Below are 20014 nucleotides of genomic sequence, written 5' to 3'. Positions count from 1 at the left end.
TAGCAGAGCAGTTACCGGCTTTTCATCAATTGCAACCACACACATTTGCTTTTCCGTGTGTTCCTGACATGCTGCAGTACATACCACCTGTGCAAAAAGAGACATGCGTTATTCTAAGTAAGCATTTTCACATTGCAAATTTTCATCATTTAGGGAACAGTTCGCAGCAATACGACCGAACGCATGGCAACGATAATACTTCATAGATTCTGCACCCAGACCTCTAAACGGCATAAATACTGTACAGGGACATGATTAAAAAAAATTTGTAAATGCATTGAAAACCAATTAATCCGTTCGTATTGCGAAAAAATTCATAAACTGAGCCATTATTGTCAATGGATTTTCATTCGTAAACAGAAAATTACGTTAACTGAGGCGTTCGTAAACCAAGGTACGCCTGTATAGTACATACCAGGGGCGGACTGACCATTTGGAAACTCAAGCACTGCCCGAGGGCCCGGGAGCAGTAGGGGGCCCCATGAGATGCCCCTGGTACCTTTTTCATAGGTTTTTTTGAGTTTGGGCAAGGACACACGGGCACCATGATCCCCTATTGCCTGGGGGCCCCATGAGTTGTCAGTCCACCCCTGCTACATATACAGCCTAAGGCCGTGTTCACAGTAGGACATGTTTCTGGGACTGCAGTTCTTGTGAGCTCTACAAGGTGGCCATCTCACTCATATTGAGAAATCTCTATGGCAGACAGGAAGTGATGTCAGGAACAGACAGGAAGTGATGTCAGGTACAGACAGGAAGTTCTGGGTGAGAGGTGATTGTGGAGGAAGCAGAGAGGAGACGTTGGTGGAAGTGGCAGCAAAGGAGGTAATAAGATGTTATTTCCTATGTACACCCAGTAACCCCCCGTCATGTCCATCCTCTTCCCCCATGGTCACGTCCGTCCTCTTCCCCCATGGTCACGTCCGTCCTCTTCCCCCATGGTCACGTCCGTCCTCTTCCCCCATGGTCACGTCCGTCCTCTTCCCCCATGGTCACGTCCGTCCTCTTCCCCCATGGCCACGTCCGTCCTCTTCCCCCATGGCCACGTCCGTGCTCTTCCCCCATGGCCACGTCCGTCCTCTTCCTCCATGGTCACGTCCGTCCTCTTCCCCCATGGTCACGTCCGTCCTCTTCCTCCATGGTCACGTCCATCCTCTTCCCCCATGGTCACGTCCATCCTCTTCCCCCATGGTCACGTCCGTCCTCTTCCCCCATGGACACGTCCGTCCTCTTCCCCCATGGTCAGGTCCGTCCTCTTCCTCCATAATCACTGTGACGTCTTTTATCTCCAGCAGATGATGATACACACATATATAGTGTGGGAACCCAGATTAACCCCTTCAGGGGCACAACATTCCCCAACTTCCGGGGCCGGAACATTCTCCTCATTGTGGAGATGGGTCACCTTCTCCCTGGAGATGAGATGAACATACCTGGGTTTGGGGGGAGACGGCTCCACAGAACACAACTAAAGTTCTGGTGCTGAATCCAAACCCCATGGAAGATGAATTAAAAAAAAAAACAAAAACAGAGGAACAGCCGTTTTCTAGGCTAATAGGCAAGAGATTGTCAGACAAATAGTATGGGTTGGGGGGCTGCATGAGCTTATTTACTGCGTTCGTCATGTGTAGGACAGAACACTGAATTTGATTTTCCCTTCTAAAGCTAAAGAAGAATGTAGACCCCCGTGCCCACAAGCAGCAATATATAGAACCGGCACCTGTGACAGAACGTTCTGATCAGGCTGGTAGGACAGGATATAAGAGGTGTGCAGGGTGCTAGAAACCCAACAAGCACAAAGGAACCCAAACTACGTTTGTCATTGGGGGCAGCCCGCCTATTAACTCCTTATATCCCCATCCTCATGTTGTACAACCAATAATTCAGTCTAGATAATTCTCTGCTATCCATCTGTAGGGAGACCCGCATAGATTGCATCACATGACTGCATCAATGAGGATGGAGGAGGACCGAAGTCACATGACTGAGAGGATACTTAAACTCACCCTGGAGATCATCTACCTGCTGACCGGAGAGGTGAGGAGGATTCTGGGAGCTTACATGACATCACTCTTATCTCTATTAATAAAACACAGACCTGACCGGAGAGGTGAGGAGGATTCTGGGAGGTCACATGACATCACTCTTATGTCTATTAATAAACCACAGACCTGACCAGAGAGGTGAGGAGGATTCTGGGAGGTCACGTGACATCACTCTTATCTCTAATAGTAAAACACAGACCTGACCGGAGAGGTGAGGAGGATTCTGGAAGGTCACGTGACATCACTCTTATCTCTATTAATAAAACACAGACCTGGCCGGAGAGGTGATGAGGATTCTGGGAGGTCACATGACATCACTTATCTCTATTAATAAAACACAGACCTGACCGGAGAGGTGAGGAGGATTCTGGGAGGTCACATGACATCACTCTTATCTCTATTAATAAAACACAGACCTGACCGGAGAGGTGAGGAGGATTCTGGGAGGTCACGTGACATCCATCTGATCTCTATTAATAAAACAAACTTGACCGGAGAGGTGAGGAGGATTCTGGGAGGTCACGTAACATCACCCTTATCTCTATTAATAAAACACAGATCTGACCGGAGAGGTGAGGAGGATTCTGGGAGGTCACGTGACATCACTCTCATCTCTATTAATAAAACACAGACCTGACCGGAGAGGTGAGGAGGATTCTGGGAGGTCACATGACATCATTCATCTCTATTAATAAAACACAGACCTGACCGGAGAGGTGAGGAGGATTCTGGGAGGTCACGTGACATCACTCTTATCTCTATTAGTAAAACACAGACCTGACTGGAGAGGTGAGGAGGATTCTGGGAGTCTAACATGATATTCCTATTGGTTCCTCAATACAGAGATTTCCTCTTCTGAAGTCAGGTGATCATATGACCATCACAGTGCCTCCATGTGACTCCCTAAAACCTGAGAGACACAACATGCAGAAGATTCTAGAAGTCACCAAGAAGATGATGGAGCTGCTGACAGGAGAGGTGAGTGGTGCCGGGAATTCTGGGACATTCTCCAGTAACAGACAAGGGATGTGTCTGGATGGTGACTGTATCATTGTGTGTGTCAGGTTCCTATAAGGTGTCAGGGTGTCACTGTCTATTTCTCCATGGAGGAGTGGGAGTATTTAGAAGGACACAAGGATCTCTACAAGGACGTCATGATGGACAATCAGCCGCCCCTCACATCACCGGGTAAGAGGAGACTTTATTGTAAAGGAGAGAGCAGTACGGAGGATCCACCTAGATCCCCCATCATCTGATAAACACATAGAAACAATGGATTCAGTCAGTGTGTGTGTTTCCTACAGATGGATCCAGTCATGGGAACCCACCAGAGAGATGTCCCCGTCCTCTGTATTCCCGGGATTCCACACAGGAAGGTCACACCATCCCTCACCATCATCAGGTAGATGAGGAACAATCACTGATAGTATCATTAGGATCTGTACATTATCTGCATTGTTACAAATTATGTATTTTTTAAAATATTTATTTAGAGTGGAGACCTGAGTGATTCTAAAGTTCATATTAAAGAAGAGATAAAAGAGGAGGAGGATGATGGTGTGATGGAGGAGTTGGAGCCACAAAAAGTACACAAAGATCTGTACCAGGACACCATGGTGGAGTCATCCAGCTACAGAAACCCACCAGAGAGATGTCCCCGTCCTCTGTATTCATGGGATTCCACACAGGAAGGTCACATCATCCACCATGATCAGGTAGATGATCAGCATTTATTGGTAGTTATGATTTATACACAGTATGTTTGTTACAACAAATGTTTATTATATATTCAGAGTGGAAACCTCGGGGATTATAATATTGTTGTTAAAGAAGAGTTTAAAGAGGAGGATGAGCACTATGGCATGATGGAGGAACTTTCAGAAGCATACAAGGATCTCTACAAGGACATAATGTTGGAAAATTGGCTGCCCCTCACATCACCGGGTAAGAGGAGACTTTATTGTAAAGGAGAGAGCAGTACGGAGGATCCACCTAGATCCCCCATCATCTGATAAACACATAGAAACAATGGATTCAGTCAGTGTGTGTGTTTCCTACAGATGGATCCAGTCATGGGAACCCACCAGAGAGATGTCCCCGTCCTCTGTATTCCCAGGAAGATCACACCATCTCTCATTATCATCAGGTAGGTGGAGTTGAGGGTCTGGAACATAAAGTGATTTCACATTCTGACATGTGGGGACGATGTGTGGACTCTTTTCTCTGGATATTTCTCTTTGCCTAGCGCTTAAGAGGTAGGACAAAGTGTATGCACCTGCGAGAGTATGCACTTGCCTGCCCAGGTGAGTTCAGTTGCAATCACTCGACTATGGTGGAGTGGCCCAGTTGGCTGTGTTCCTTCATGACCATTCCTGGTCGTTCCATCGCAGCACCAGATTCAGATTGGTAGCGGTATTGCTTGTGGGGCAGAGATGTGCTGTTTGAGAGTGCTTCTGACCTGGGATTGCCTGAGTCTTGCTATGCCAACTGCTGAGCACAGATAACACGGGCACAAAGACATTTCCCAGGAGCCACTGCTGAAGATAACAGCACCGGGCCAGGTCAAGATCCCTTCTACAGGGATTTGTATACTTTATTAGCAGCAATGGGTAAGCTGTTGCAGTCATCCCGCAACTGCCATTTTTTTTTACTGTGGGCACCTGTCTTGCTGGAGTTTTCCCGCTGGGACTGGTGTTTCTTGTATTCTCGAGGGGTGGTCCTTCTTCCTGAGTGCAACCCCATCAGATCCTCTCTGTAACAGGTACCACTGCTGTTTCTCCTTAGGTGTGTGCATGGTGTGGTGAGAAGTTCCTGTTTGGGAACACTTGTTGTCTGCAAACATTCACCCCTTTATAGTCATGACTGAGTCATGGTGGTTGTGTCAAGGGGTACTTGGGGATCCTCTCCCCTCCTCTGCCAGTTGCAGGGTGACTGGGGCTGCTTCCCACTTGGACACTCTCAGCATCTCCTACTAAAATCCTCATTCCTGGAGGCCACTGTTTCGGCTCAGGATGCGAGCCAGGGCCCCTTATTAAAGTTTAACAATTGATCAATTGGAGAGGGCCTTATTGCAGAAGCCTCCTACAAATTGCCCGCCATCATTGGCATCTGTGTTCGAAATCTTGGGAGATGAACATGCTTCTCTTGCAGGTCTGGAGACCACCATGGAGGCAGGAACCACATCAGCAACTTCTAACAGCAAAAATAAGTTTCCATCTGCTATTTTGACATGAGAAAAAGAGCTGATTTTGGCTCTTACTAGGGCTCTTCGGGAGAACTTTGAAAATTGAGGAATTGCCTTTGAAGTCAGAGATCTCCACAATCTGGTTTGCGACTCATAAGCATAACAAAACCTCAAAAGGATTTCCTTATGGTTCCTTCTTTGATGGAATAATTTACACTATAACGGATTCCAGTCTGTTCAATTTATCAAGGTCCTACTTTTCTTTAGGGCTTGTGCTGCTCCATATGCTGGCATCCATTTAGGTCTGCAAAGCATTGTGGGATCCTTTGTGCTTTCAGCCCTCTGCGGCTCCTCCCAGGAGGTGGCGGCTTATCACATTTAAGTCTGCTGTTTGCAGCTGTCCATTGCATTCGTGTCCTGTCTGTTGCACAGCAGCAAGCTCCTGTTCAGTTAACTCTTTACTCTCCTGGATACCGACTTGGCTTTGGCTAAGACTCCTCCTGGCTTCTAACCCCGGCTCTGGCGACCTTTCTTCCTGGCTTCTAACCCCGGCTCTGGAAACCATTCTTCCTGGCTTCTGACCCCGGCTCTGGCGACCATTCTTCCTGGCTTCTGACCCCGGCTTTGGCTACGATTCCCGCTGGTTCTCGACTTGATGATCCTGGAAGACGACCTCGGCAGGAGAACTTCTGTCCTACCAAGTCATCCGCTGTTGCTGTCGGACTTGCATAGGCTCTTGCCTTGTTTCTGTGTAAATAAATCTACCTTTAATTGCACCTCCTTGTGTGTCTGGCCCCTCACTCCCTGACACAATTGGAAGGAAGTGCTGGTCCAGTTGTCATTTTCAAGGTCAATGGAGGAAACCATGTTTTCCGTCAGCATCTTGGAACTTAGAATGATCAACCTCTTTCTCATCCATTGGATGGCTCTTTTCAAGGATTGCCCAATCAGGGTCCAGTGGCACAACATCACAGCTGTGGCCTACACCAATCACCAGGGCAGTACAAGTCAGTTATTGTTTCAAGGTCAGAGGAAACCATGCTTTCCGTCAGCATCTTGGAACTTAGAATGATCAATCTCTTCCTCATCCATTAGATGGCTCTTTTCAAGGATTGCCCAATCAGAGTCCAGTGGGATAACATCACAGCTGTGGCCTACATCAATCACCAGGGCAGTACAAAGCGCTCAGCAGCTGCGCTGGAGGTGTATCTGATTCTTGGTTGGGTGGAACTTCATGTTCCAGCCTTGTCCACCGTTCACATTCTGGGAGTGGACAATTGGTCGGTGGACTATCTAAATCTTCAATGTCTGGATCAAGGGCAGTGGTCTCATCTTATTTGGATATTTTTTTTCCAGATTTGTCAACGCTGGGGCAGACCAGATATTGATCTCCTTGTGTCCTGATTTAATCGGAAAATTCCTAGGTTTGTGGCCAGGGAAAAAGGTCCCTGGGCCAATGTGTTGGATGCACTGGTGGCTCTATGACAGGTACTACTTGATCTATGTCTTTCCTCCTCTGAACCCCCAGTTGATACAGAGGATAGAGCAGAGCAGGAGAGCTGATTGTTACTCTGAAGAGATGAGCGCAGTTGCATCTGTTTGGTGACAGATGTCATAGACATGTTCCATGACATCTTCTGTTACACCTGGACCTTCTCATCCAAGGTCCGATCTGCCACCCTGCTTCACAGTCACTGGCCTTAGCATTATGGCTGTTTGAAAGCCAGGTGCTGAAGAACAAGAGACTTTTTCTTCTGCTGTTATTTCTTCGATGCTTCTGGCTCCAAAGTCCACCTACCATTTCATTTATTATTGTACCTAGAAGGCTTATATTGCTTATTGCAAATCGCTGGGTTTTTACTTGCTCAGAATTTATGTGGACCGGCCTAATGCACTGATCACCATGAAGGGTCAGGTTTTTGCTTTGGTCATACTTTTCCAATGCCCATTGGCTTCCCTTTCTCTGGTTTGTACTTTCATCCATGGAGTTATGCGAGTCTTTCCACCTACAATGTTTCCACTGACACTGTTGGATCTGAATTTAGTTTTTTTTAGTCCTGCTAAATATCTGGGAAATTCCTCCTTTGACTCTCTTGCAAAAGTAGGCCATCCTGGTGGCCAACATTTTAACAGAACTAGCAGCTCTGTCTGGTAAGCAACCGGTTTTATTGCTACATAGTGATAAGATGGTACTTTGGCCTCGGTTTTCTTTCCTGCTGAAGGTTGTGTTGGCCATTCACTTGAATGAGGACATCGTCTTGCCTTCTCTGTGTCCTAATCCCTCCCATCCTAAGGAAGTGGCACTTCATGATGTGGTTTGGGCCACTAGAATTTACTGAATCCTGCAGCCTCCCTTCTGAAGACGGATTCCCTGTTCGTAGTCACTGATGGTCCTAGGAAAGGACAGGTGGCCTCATTGTCTACCATTTCCAGGTGGATTCCTCTGATGCCTATGTCCTTTCAGGCTGGGAAACTCCCGTGTCCCGTTACCAAGAGCTCCAACACATCCTGGGCTTGTCATCATTTTGACTCTGTGGCTCAGGTTTACAAGGCGGCTACCCGTTCGTACTTTTACCAAGTTTTAGAAAGTTGATATTGCTCCCTCTGCAGAAGCTACTTTTGACCATAAGGTATTGCAGGCAGCAGTTTGAGTTCTGCTTGGGTGTGCTCCCTTACTATTTTTGGATGTTTATGTTTGACACACAAATCTATCTTTCTATGCCTCACCTCACCCCTTCAGTCTCCTCTCACATTACTAACCTACTAAGTGACGTATTGGCATGGATGTCACTCCACTTCCTCAAACTCAATCTTTCCAAAACTGAGCTCTTAGTATTCCCTCCAGCCCGTGCCCCCTCCCCTGACTTCTCCATCAAGATCAATAACACAACCATCAGTCCCTCCCCTCATGCCAGGGTACTAGGTGTCATCCTAGACTCCCATCTGTCCTTTCAGCCCCAAATCCAATCACTGTCCAAATCTTGTAGACTTCACCTCCGCAACATCTCCAAGATATGGCCGTTCCTAACCTCGGAAACCACTAAGCAACTTATTCACTCCCTTGTTATATCTCGCCTTGACTATTGTAACTCCCTCCTCATTGGCCAACCTCATCGCTGGCTATCCCCTCTTCAGTCTATCATGAATGCTGTTGCCAGACTCATCCACCTTAGTAACCGTTCTTTATCAGCCACCCCTCTCTGCCAATCCCTCCACTGGCTTCCACTCAGTGTCCTCCACCTCTCTCTGCCAATCCCTCCACTGGCTTCCACTCAGTGTCCTCCACCTCTCTCTGCCAATCCCTCCACTGGCCTCCACTCAATATCCTCAACCCCTCTCTGCCAATCTCTCCACTGGCCTCCATTCAGTGTTCTCCATCCCTCTCTGCCAATCAGTCCACTGGCCTCCACTCAGTATTCTCAACCCCTCTCTGCCAATCCCTCCACTGGCCTTCATTCAGTGTCCTCCACCCCTCTCTGCCAATCCCTCCACTGGCTTCCACTCAGTGTCATCCAACTCTCTCTGCCAATCCCTCCACTGGCCTCCACTCAATATCCTCAACCCCTCTCTGCCAATCCCTCCACTGGCCTCCATTCAGTGTTCTCCATCCCTCTCTGCCAATCCCTCCACTGGCCTCCACTCAGTATCCTCAACCCCTCTCTGCCAATCCCTCCACTGGCCTCCATTCAGTGTTCTCCACCCCTCTCTGCCAATCCCTCCACTGGCCTCCATTCAGTGTCCTCCACCCCTCTCTGCCAATCCCTCCACTGGCTTCCCTTCAGTGTCCTCCACCCCTCTCTGCCAATCCCTCCATGGGCTTCCCATTGCCAAATGGATAAAATTCAAAACATTAACAATAACGTATAAAACCATTTATAACTCTGCCCCAAATTACATCACCGATCTTGTCTCCAAATATCACCCAAACCGTCATCTCCGCTCCTTGAAAGACCTCCTGCTCTTTAGCTCCCTTGTCTCCTCCTCCCATGCTTGTCTCCAGGACTTCTCCAGAGCTTCCCCCATCTTCTGGAACTCTCTACCCCAATTTATCAGACTATCGCCTACTCTGTTCACTTTTAGGCGATCTCTGAAATCCTCTCTCTTCAGGGAAGCCTATCCTACCCTCAGCTAATACTGGAATCTTCTACTCTTCCAACCAGTCCATCCCCCATATTTACTACCTTTTGTGCCACTAGCCCCTCCTAGATTGTAAGCTCCCAGGATCAGGCCCTCCTATCCCTCTTGTATTGAACTGTATCCTTGCTGTATTGTCTCCCGTTATATTGTAAAGCGCTGAGCAAACTGTTGGCGCTATATAAATCCTGTATAATAATAATAATGTTTACTTCTGAGCCCACCTCCTTTGCTTCTGGCCCTGCTTTGGGACATCCCATTGGTCATGATCTACAGATTCAGCTGTTTCCTACACTGAACGAAGGAGAAAATTGTATTTTTTGTACTTGTAAAATTCTTTCTTCTGCAATCATTGAAGGACACAGCACCCACCTTCTTGTATGGTTTCCTGCCTCGGTTATTGGTTCCTATTTACTGCTGGCTCCCAACTGAGCTGTGTAGTGCAGATGTGGGGTTTGGCCAAAAACAAGGACTGCCCCTAGGGGTTGTTTTTTGTTTAACTCCCTGGTGGAGTGAATTTATTCGCAGAAGCCCATCTAAGGTCCATCTCAGCACCCAGAGAGGGGATCTCCTGTCTACCCAGGATACTGCATCCACCATACCCTGTAAGGGACCTCTGGCTGTTTTGGATCAGTTTTAAACCCTGGGATCACCCGCTGTGACATCTACCCTTCAGAGGAAGGATTACTTTTCATCTACTCCACGTTGATCCCATTGAGAGGACATCTATATTCATATATATATATATGCAAATTAAAATTGTGCATCTGGTGAGTGCGCAATTTTATTATTTCCATCTGCATGAGCACCGAAATACCTTCGAGGTAGTCACCTCCAGATCACAATTGTCACTTTTGGGACATATAGTTTTTACGATCAGATATTCATGAACTTTAATTAATTTATTATATATTATAAAGGCAATTTATCAGATTTATTTCTACGTTATTTTATATTTGATTTTTAGGTTTTATCTCGATACCTATTGTGCTCAGCTGCTACTTGTAGTGCGCTCACTTATTTTTATCTAAAGATGAACTATACTGTCTGAATGCTGAAAGGTATTTCTGTTTTCTCTCTTTTTCCATAGTCAATGACAATATTTCTGTCTGTCCTTTTTTTTTTCTCTCCGGTGTTTTTGTAATTTTTACCTTTTTTGTACATATTTGTATGTACGTCTCCCCTGGAGATAATAAGCGGCTTCTATGTACCAAACTAGGGCTACTTACACACTGCTCTCTATGAAGAGCGCATCAAAAATGTGTATGCGGTTTTCCCACAGTGCATTAAATTTAAAGCAGCACATTATGCATTTTTGATATTTTTGCCACGTTTGTGTTGCGTTTTCCCCCTATTACTTCTTACTATTCAAATGCAATGTTCATGTGATTTCCAGTGCGACTATGGATGACTTTGATGAGACTTCATTGCGACTTTAGACATTCTCAAGCCTTTGTTCACAGAATTGCATGACAAGGAAAAAAAAAAATGTCCTAACCTCATTGCGATTTCAGCCCAATATACTTCTATGTTATCTCACAAAAGTCGCATCAGCATAGATAAGAAACATTCCTATGCGGCTTTGATACATCCGTGTTTTTTTTTTTTAACCCTCGTTTCTCCTCCCTTATCCTTGCTGCCTAAAACCTAGGTTCACTCTAAAGTAGTTTTGATGCCTCCTTTGATCCATCGATCCTACTTTTTATCGATCCTTTTATTGATCGATCCTTCCTTTTATTGATTGATCGATCCTTCCTTTTTATCTTCTTTTTATTGATTTATCCTTCCATTTATCGATCAATCCTTCAACCGAAGGAAGGTTTGAAGAAAGGATCAATGGAAGGAAGGAAGCAAAGATTGATCGATTGAAGGGTCATTTCATCGATCAAAGAAAGGGTCGACCAATCCAAGGAAGGATCAATTAAGTTCTGTTATGTAACAGTTAATGTACTACAGAGCGTGATAGAAAGGCCTACAAGATAGTGGAACAAATACCATCTTAGTTGAGTGCGGATGATGCTAATAGCAGTGATGGCTGCCAGAAAAAGGATTAGTCAATGCTAGGAGTAGTGACAGGGGAGCTGAGGATGCCGAAGGAGCTGAGGATGCCGAGGGAGCTTAATGAGCTGAGGATGCCGAGGGAGCTGAATGAGCTGAAGATGCTGAATGAGCTGAGGATGCCAAGGGAGCTGAATGAGCTGAGGATGCTGAATGAGCTGAGGATGCCAAGGTAGACAAATGAGCTGAGGATGCCGAGGGAGCTGAAGATTCTGAATGAGCTGAGGATGAGCTGAAGGAGATGAGGATATTGAGGCAGCTGACTATTCTGAAGGAACTGAGGATGCCGAGGGAGACGAAAGAGCTGAGGATGCCGAGGGAGACGAATGAGCTGAGGATGCCAAGGGAGCTGAAGTTGCTGAGGGAGCTGAATAAGCTGAAAGAGCTGAGAATGCCAAGGGAGCTGAAGATGCCATTAAAGAAGAGGATGCCAAGGCAGCTGAATACGCCGAGGCAGCTGAATACGAGGGAGCTAACTACACCGAGGGAGCTGAATACGTCGAGGGAGCTGAATACGTCGAGGGAGCTGAATACGTCGAGGGAGCTGAATACGCCGAGGGAGCTGAATACGCCGAGGCAGCTGACTAAGCTGAAGGAGATGAGGATGCTGAGGCAGCTGACTATTCTGAAGGAGCTGAGGATGCCAAGGGAGCTGAATAAGCTAGGGAGCTGAGGATGCCGAGGGAGTTGGTAAAGCTGAGGATGCCAAGGGAGCTGAATGAGCTGAGGATGCCGAGGGAGCTGAATGAGCTGAGGATGCCGAGGGAGCTGAATGAGCTGAGGTTACTGAGGGAGCTGAAGTTGCTGATAGAGCTGAATAAGCTGAAAGAGCTGAGAATGCCAAGGGAGCTGAGGATGCTGAGGCAGTCAAATACGCCGAGGCAGCCGAATACGCCGAGGCAGCCGAATACGCCGAGGGAGCTGAATACACCGAGGGAGCTGAATACGTCGAGGCAGTTGACTAAGCTGAAGGAGATGAGGAGGCTGAGGGAGCTGAGGATGCCAAGGGAGCTGAGGATGCCGATGACTGTGGCTTTCATAATTCATGCATGAAAAACGTGTCTGGTGTGTGTGGTCAGGGGAAGAAGTGATTACACCAAGATTCTCGCTTGGGCAACCTCAGACGTGTCCAGAATTTACTAGGAGACTCCACAACCCTTGAAGTGCACCAGGTTGTATGCAAGATTTGTATCTGCCTGTGTGTGGCCAGCCAGCTAGATTTGGGTGACATTGCACTTCAAGTGGCAGCCAGTGGCATTGCAGGCTGTGATAATTGATTCACAGCATTTTTGTTTTTTTTACGTGCTCAAAGTAAACTCTCTCCTCATTCCTCCTCCACCAAGCAAGGTCCTCACCTTGGTTAGTGAGTCTCCATGGATGTGCATCCTTCACAATGGTATCTTCTTCCATTCTGTTGGTTTAGGGTGAAGATCTGATGAAGATGAAAGTTGAGGGTGAAGTAGAAGAGACGTATGTGAGGGATGATCAGCAATATACGGAGGAGGCTGGAATGACGAGGACATTCAAAGAGGAGGACACTCCTACAGAGATCAGCACAGGTGAGCCACAATATATTCTTCTGTTATCACTGCTCTGTTACTGCACACTAATTGGTCCAGAGTAGGGCGGGAGATGAGTGATGTCATAGGTGAAAAGAGGGTTCCTCCTAAAAATACATACCAGATGCTCATCTAAGCATGCAACTAAGCAGGAGAGGAAAGGGGGGCAAGTGTTTGACTACATTCCTGGGCCTTATGCCCTCAACATATGGCAGTACCTTGCCTGGGGGATTGCTCTGGTAAATAACCTTTACACATGTTTCGGAAAAAATCCTCTAAAAAAGATCTCTAAAAAATATAGGGGCTCTCGGATCCCCCAGTATGACAGACTAAGTGGTACATAGCACCCCTACTGTTCTGTTCCAGATGACACTTAATGCATTGACATACCACTTTAGGCCCAGTCTGTCCAGAAAGTATGGTCACCTGCTGAATAGGCACCATCCACAGGTACGTAGCTTAACTCTTCAGAAAGACAAGAATGTTGAATCCAGCTCAATTTTTACTTCAGCTAATTGCAGTACAGAGGATTTTTTTCCAGTCTTTTGACATGCACTATCCTTCTCGAACTCCTCTTACTAATACTTCATTTAGCTGAGGTATAGCTAAAGATTAACTAAAACTCTATTAACACTCTTGTTGGGGTAAAAAGTCAGTAGTAATCCAGATGCCTAGGCCTATGATCTCTTGTTCTGTGCTGAAGGTTCTCCAAGTATGAACGTTGAACCTCTTTCTTATCAGAGATCACATGACCCAGCATCTGGGCTTGTGGTTGTGTGAAGAGCATGCCCCTCCCAGTCCCCATTGGTTCCTGCTCTTCTGACAAGGCTGGGGAAATGTAGAAGTGATCTGGGGGGAGGACCAAAGGACCTTTTTACTGAAGAGGGGAAGTCACAGCTGGTTGGGAAATCCACAGAGGGGGAAGTCACAGCCGGTTGGGACATCCACAGAGAACATCTGCTCACTAAAACCTACCTGATCCAGATGGAATCTGGATTTGATACCTAGGCCTATGGTCTCTTGTTCTCTACTAAAGGTTCTCCAGGTCTAAACTTTGAACCTCTCCATTATCAGAGATCACATGACCCAGTGCCTAGGCTTGTGGTTGTGTGAAGAGCATGCCCCTCCCAGTCCCCATTGGTTCCTGCTCTTCTGACAAGGCTGGGGAAATGTAGAAGTGATCTGGGGGGAGGACCAAAGGAGCTTTTTACTGAAGAGGGGAAGTCACAGCTGGTTGGGAAATCCATGGAGGGGGAAGTCACAGCTGGTTGGGACATCAACAGAGAACGTCTGCTCACTAAAACCTACCTGATCCAGATGGAATCTGGATTTGATACCTAGGCCTATGGTCTCTTGTTCTCTACTAAAGGGTCTCCAAGTCTAAACTTTGAACCTCTTCATTATCAGGGATCACATGACCCAATGTCTAGGCTTGTGGTTGTGTGAAGAGCATGCCCTTCCCAGTCCCCATTGGTTCCTGCTCTTCTGACAAGGCTGGGGAAATGTAGAAGTGATCTGGGGGGAGGACCAAAGGACCCTTTACTGAAGAGGGGAAGTCGCAGCTGGTTGGGACATCTACAGAGAACATCTGCTCACTAAAACCTACCTGATCCAGATGGAATGATTTAGGTGAACTCACCCTCATGCATCTATTGATCATGTTTTTATATCTCCAGGACACACCATCGAGGAACCCTCAAAGGATCATCTCACTTTACCTCTAAGCTGTAAAATGGAAGATGAGGACATCACAAGAGATTGTGCAGGAGAAACAACAATGATCTCAGCTATGGATGGTGGACTTCACAGTGTGGATGGACCATCAAATCCCTCCGACTCTGAGCAACCTCGTACTGTGGGGGATGGTGCCGGAATTCAGGGGGAGGAGAAATGTTCCTGTCCTGAATGTTGGGAAAGTTATAATGCTTCGTCCCATCTTTACATGCATCAGACGAAAAATATAAATCCCTGTCCTGAGTGCGGGAAATGTTTTTCAAAGCAATTAGACCTTGTTAGACATCAAAGATCTCACACCAGAGAGAAACCATTTACTTGCCCTGACTGCGGGAAATGTTTTTTACATAAATCAGACCTTGCTAGACATCAAAAGTCTCACACGGGCGAGAGGCCGTATTCCTGCACTGAGTGCGGGAAATGTTTTTCACAGAAATCAGACCTCGCTAGACATAAAATGTCTCACACAGGAGAGAAGCCGTATTCCTGCCCCATGTGTGGGAAATGTTATATACGGAAATCAGACTTTGTTACACATCAGAGATCTCACACAGGGGAGAAGCCGTACTCCTGCCCTGAGTGTGGGAAATGTTTTTCAGAGAAATCAAATCTTTACGCACATCAAAGGATTCACAAAGGGGAGAAGCCACATGCCTGCTCTGAGTGCGGGAAATGTTTTTCACAGAAATCAAAACTTGTCACACATCAACGAACTCACACAGGGGAGAAGCTTTTTCCCTGTCTTGAGTGTGGAAAATGTTTTCCGGAGAAGTCCAGACTTTACAGACATCAGAGGATTCACACGGGGGAGAAGCCGTATTCCTGTCCTGAATGCGGGAAATGTTTTTCACAGAAATCAGATCTTGTTAAACACCAAAGGTCTCACACAGGGGAGAGGCCGTATTCATGCCCAAGCTGTGGGAAATGTTATCTACATAAATCAGACTATGTTAGACATCAAAGATCTCACACGGGGGAGAAGCCGTATTCCTGTACTGAATGTGGTAAAAGTTTTCCGGAAAAGTCCAGTCTTTACAAACATCAGAGGATTCACACAGGGGAGAGGCCGTATTCCTGCCCTGAGTGCGGAAAATGTTTCTCACAGTCATCCCATCTTTACGTACATCAGCGGTCTCACACAGAGGAGAAGCTGTATTCCTGTCCTAAGTGCGGGAAATGTTTTTCACAGAAATCAGACCTTGTTAGGCATCAAAGATCTCATACATGTGAGAAGCAGCATTACTTTCGGGCGTGAGGGAAATGTTTTCCAGAGGTGTCCCATCTTCCTACACAGCAGAGGTCTCACACAAGGGACAAGCCGTATTCCTGGAGTGTGGGAAATGTTTTTTCCTGATAGCTCCATGTCACCATACAAAGGATGATTCTGCCCTCCATTCAACTTCCTCAGGACAGTATAAATAAATAGAAAATTGAACCCCACCATATCAGAGATGTTTCTTTTTTATCCTTATTTGGTCTCCAAACTATGGCCCTCCAGCTGTTAAAGTACTACAAGTCCCATCATGCCTCTGCCTCTGGGAGTCTTCCCTGTGGGCTTTCAGAGTCTTGCAAGGCCTCATGGGATTTGCAGTTCCGCAACACTTGGAAGCCCATAGTTTGGAGACCCCTGCAAGGCCTCATGGGACTTGCAGTTCCTCAACACCTAGAGGCCCATAGCTTAGAGATCCCTGCAAGGCCTCATGGGACTTGCAGTTCCTCAATACCTGGAGGCCCACAGTTTTGAGACCCCTGCAAGGCCTCATGGGACTTGTGGTTCCTCAACACCTGAAGGCCCATGGTTTGGAGACCCCCTGCAAGGCCTCATGGGACTTGCAGTTCCTCAACACCTGAAGGCCCATAGTTTGGAGACCCCCTGCAAGGTCTCATGGGACTTGCAGTTCCTCAACACCTGGAGGCCCATAGTTTGGATACCCCTGCAAGGCCTCATGGGACTTGCAGTTTCTTAACACTTGCAGGTCGTAGTTTGGAAACCACCTGCAAGGCCTCATGGGACTTGCAGTTTCTTAACACTTGGAGGCCGTAGTTTGGAAACCCCCTGCAAGGCCTCATGGGACTTGCAGTTCCTCAACACCTGGAGGGCCGTAGTTTGGAAACCCCCTGCAAGGCCTCATGGGACTTGCCAGTTCCTCGACACCTGGAGGGCTGTAGTTTGGAGACTCCTGCTCTAGAAGAAAGACTTACCTAGTTCAGTAAATCTGAGGTGCAAATATTTGGTGATGTGTCATGGGCCTTTAAAGGGGTTCTCCTGATTTACAGCTGATTTTGAGGTATTTTAATGGGATAAGTGACCAATTTTACTGACAGGGTGGCTTTCACTGGATTATGTGTCTTACATGGAGTATGATGCGTCTTGCATGGAGTATGGTGCTGCCTACTTCTTCCTTCATCATATGGTCCTATTTACCATTCAGCTGCCATAAAAAGAGCTCTCTGCCCTCTGTGCTTCTACTTGGTCTCTGTACCTACAGGCCTTGTGCATCCTCTGTTCTCCGGAGGTCGGGTCTCCACCATTCCCAATGTCTGGGTAATCGGCTAAAGCACAGGATGATGAGGATTGGCATAGCCGGCACTTGTTTTCCTGAATAATAAACTTTATTGAGCGAGTAAAATGGCTTACGCGTTTCAGCAAAAAGCCTTAGTCATAGCCATCAGCCGGAACTCGTCTTCACGAATAACAAACTTTATTGAGCAAATAAAATCTGCATATAAAACGACTTACGCGTTTCGGCAATAAGCCTTACTCATAGACATCACTGGCCAAGGCAACAAAGGAGTGGCTCAAGAAGAAGTGGCCAACCTGGGGGCCAACTACAGAAAACGTCTGACCTCTGTGATTGCCAACAAGGGATTTGCCACCAAGTCATGTTTTGTGAAGGGGATCAAATCCTTATTTCCCTCATGAACATGCAGATCAGTCATCATTTGTTAGACATGCATTTCTGCTGAATTTTTTGTTGCTATTCTGTCTCTGGGTTGCAATACACCGAACATTCGATTTTTAGACCGATCATTTCTTTGTGAGTGGGCAAACATTCAAAATCAGCAGGGGAGCAAATACGTATTTCCTTCACTGTACATCTCTCTCTCCCTCTCCCCCCCCCTCTCTCTCTCTCTCTCATCTCTCTCTCTCCCCCCCCCCTCTCTCTCATCTCTCTCTACCCCCCCCCCCTCTCTCTCTCTCTCCTATCTATTAATCTATCTATCTATCTACCTATCATCTATCTATCTATCTATCTATCTATCTATCTATCTACCTATCATCTATCTATCTATCTATCTATCTATCTATCTATCTATCTATCTACCTATCATCTATCTATCTATCTATCTATCTATCTATCTACCTATCATCTATCTATCTATCTATCTATCTATCTATCTATCTACCTATCATCTCTCTCTATCATCTATCTATCTATCTATTCTCTCTCTCTCTCTCTCATCTATCTATCTATCTATCTATCTATCTATCTATCTATCTATCTATCTATCTATCTATCATCTCTCTCTCTCTCATCTATTAATCTATCTATCCTCTATCTATTCTCTCTCTCTCTCTCATCTCTCTCTCTCTCTCTATCATCTATCTATATATTCTCTCTCATCTCTCTCTCTATCATCTATCTATTATCTCTCTCTCTCTCTCTCGCTCTCTCTCCATCTCTCTCTCTCTCTCTTCATCTCTCTCTCTCTCTCTTCATCTCTATCTATCTATCTATCTATTCATCTATCATCTATCTATCTATCGATCCATCCTTCCATCTGTACACTGTACCAGAGTTTGTAGACGCTATAACTTTCACACCAACCAGTTAATATACACTTGTTAGTTTTGGGGTTTTTTATAACCAAAGACATGGAGCAGAATACATTTTGGCCTAAATTGATGACAACATTTTATTGGATGTGTTTTATAAATTAGAAAATTATTTTTTTCCAATTTTTCTGTCTTTTTTGTTCATATCATGATAAAAATAAAAAAAAACCCCAGTGGTGATCAAACACCACCAAAAGAAGCTGTGTTTGTGTGAAAAAAATGTCATTTAGATACAGTGTCGCATGGCCATGCAGTTGCCAGTTAAAGGAGCACGGTGTTGAATAGCAAAAATAGCCTGGTCATGAAAGGGGTAAAACCTTCCGAAGGTCAAGTGGTTAAAGAGTCTGGGGTGAAACACCTTGATACTTCTCTGCCGGAGGACACTTTGTGAAGATTTAGAGCCCCTTCACACTTGTGCAGCTTGTCATGGGGTCCAAAGTCGTATGACAAGTCACAGGATGTGTTTCCCAATGAGTACCATTCCTTTCTGTGCAACTTCAAGACTTGAAAAGCAGTTCCTGCGCTACTTTTGGTCTGACTTTCATGGAACTTGATGGCCATACACTTCGATGTAAACCTTCCAAAGTCGCATGAAAGCCGCACCTGAATTATATACATGAGACTTGTGTGCGACTTTGTAGAGCACAAACAATCATCCTTGGTCAAAGTCGCACTCAACCAAAGTCGCAATGAAAATGGAGTGTGAATGGAGCCTTAGGGATGTGCTGGACAGGCTCGTAAACTTGGATTTATAGATCATCTATGTAAATTCAGTCTTCCATCAAGCAATAGCCATGACAGCGGTGGTGAATGTTCGAGTCGAACGCAAGTTTGACTAGAGCATGGGCGAGTTATGTGTTTGCTGAACACACAAACGGTAAGGGCATTTGGCGGGCTGGTGCAATGCTTTGGCGCAATCACAGCGCATGATGATGTCATATGTTCGACTTGAACATCGGCCATTCGTGTGTTTGGTGAACATACGGATGGTAAGGGTGTTTGGTGGGCTGTTGCAATTCTTTGGCGCAATCACAGCGCATGATGATGTCATACGTTCGACTTGAACATCGGCCATTCGTGTGGTGAACATACGAACGGTAAGGGCGTTTGGCAGGCTGGCGCAATGCTTTGGCGCAATCACAACGCATGATGATGTCATACATTCGACTTGAACATTGGCCATTCATTGTTTGGTGAACATACGAACGGTAAGGGCGTTTGGCGGGCTGGTGCAATGCTTTGGCGCAATCACAGCGCATGATGATGTCATACGTTCGACTTGAACATCGGCCATTCGTGTGTTTGGTGAACATACGAACGATAAGAGCGTTTGGCGGGCTGGTGCAATGCTTTGGCGCAATCACAGCGCATGATGATATCATACGTTCGACTTGAACATCGGCCATTCGTGTGTTTGGTGTACATACGAACGGTAAGGGCGTTTCGTGAACTGGTGCAATGC

The 20014-nt window shown here is 46.2% G+C and overlaps 1 pseudogene across 1 annotated transcript; it reads left to right on the top strand.

Annotated features, from left to right (window-relative positions):
* Window positions 1-760: 760 nt before the first annotated feature.
* On the top strand, window positions 761-18751 carry LOC149441085 (uncharacterized; annotated as a pseudogene). The gene is made up of 10 exons (XR_016307434.1): window positions 761-825; window positions 1918-2037; window positions 2889-3023; window positions 3110-3233; window positions 3350-3447; window positions 3539-3760; window positions 3839-3989; window positions 4106-4191; window positions 12845-12980; window positions 14657-18751. The product of XR_016307434.1 is annotated as an uncharacterized LOC149441085 (transcript).
* Window positions 18752-20014: the final 1263 nt, after the last annotated feature.

The sequence above is a fragment of the Staurois parvus genome, unplaced genomic scaffold (genome assembly GCF_062004578.1).
Source record: "Staurois parvus isolate SC_StPar_1 unplaced genomic scaffold, SC_StPar_1.0 ptg001026l, whole genome shotgun sequence".
Classification (NCBI taxonomy): Eukaryota; Metazoa; Chordata; class Amphibia; order Anura; family Ranidae; genus Staurois; species Staurois parvus.
The sequence above is the reverse complement of the archived record's forward strand: the minus strand, read 5'-3'. Positions and strand labels throughout refer to the sequence as shown.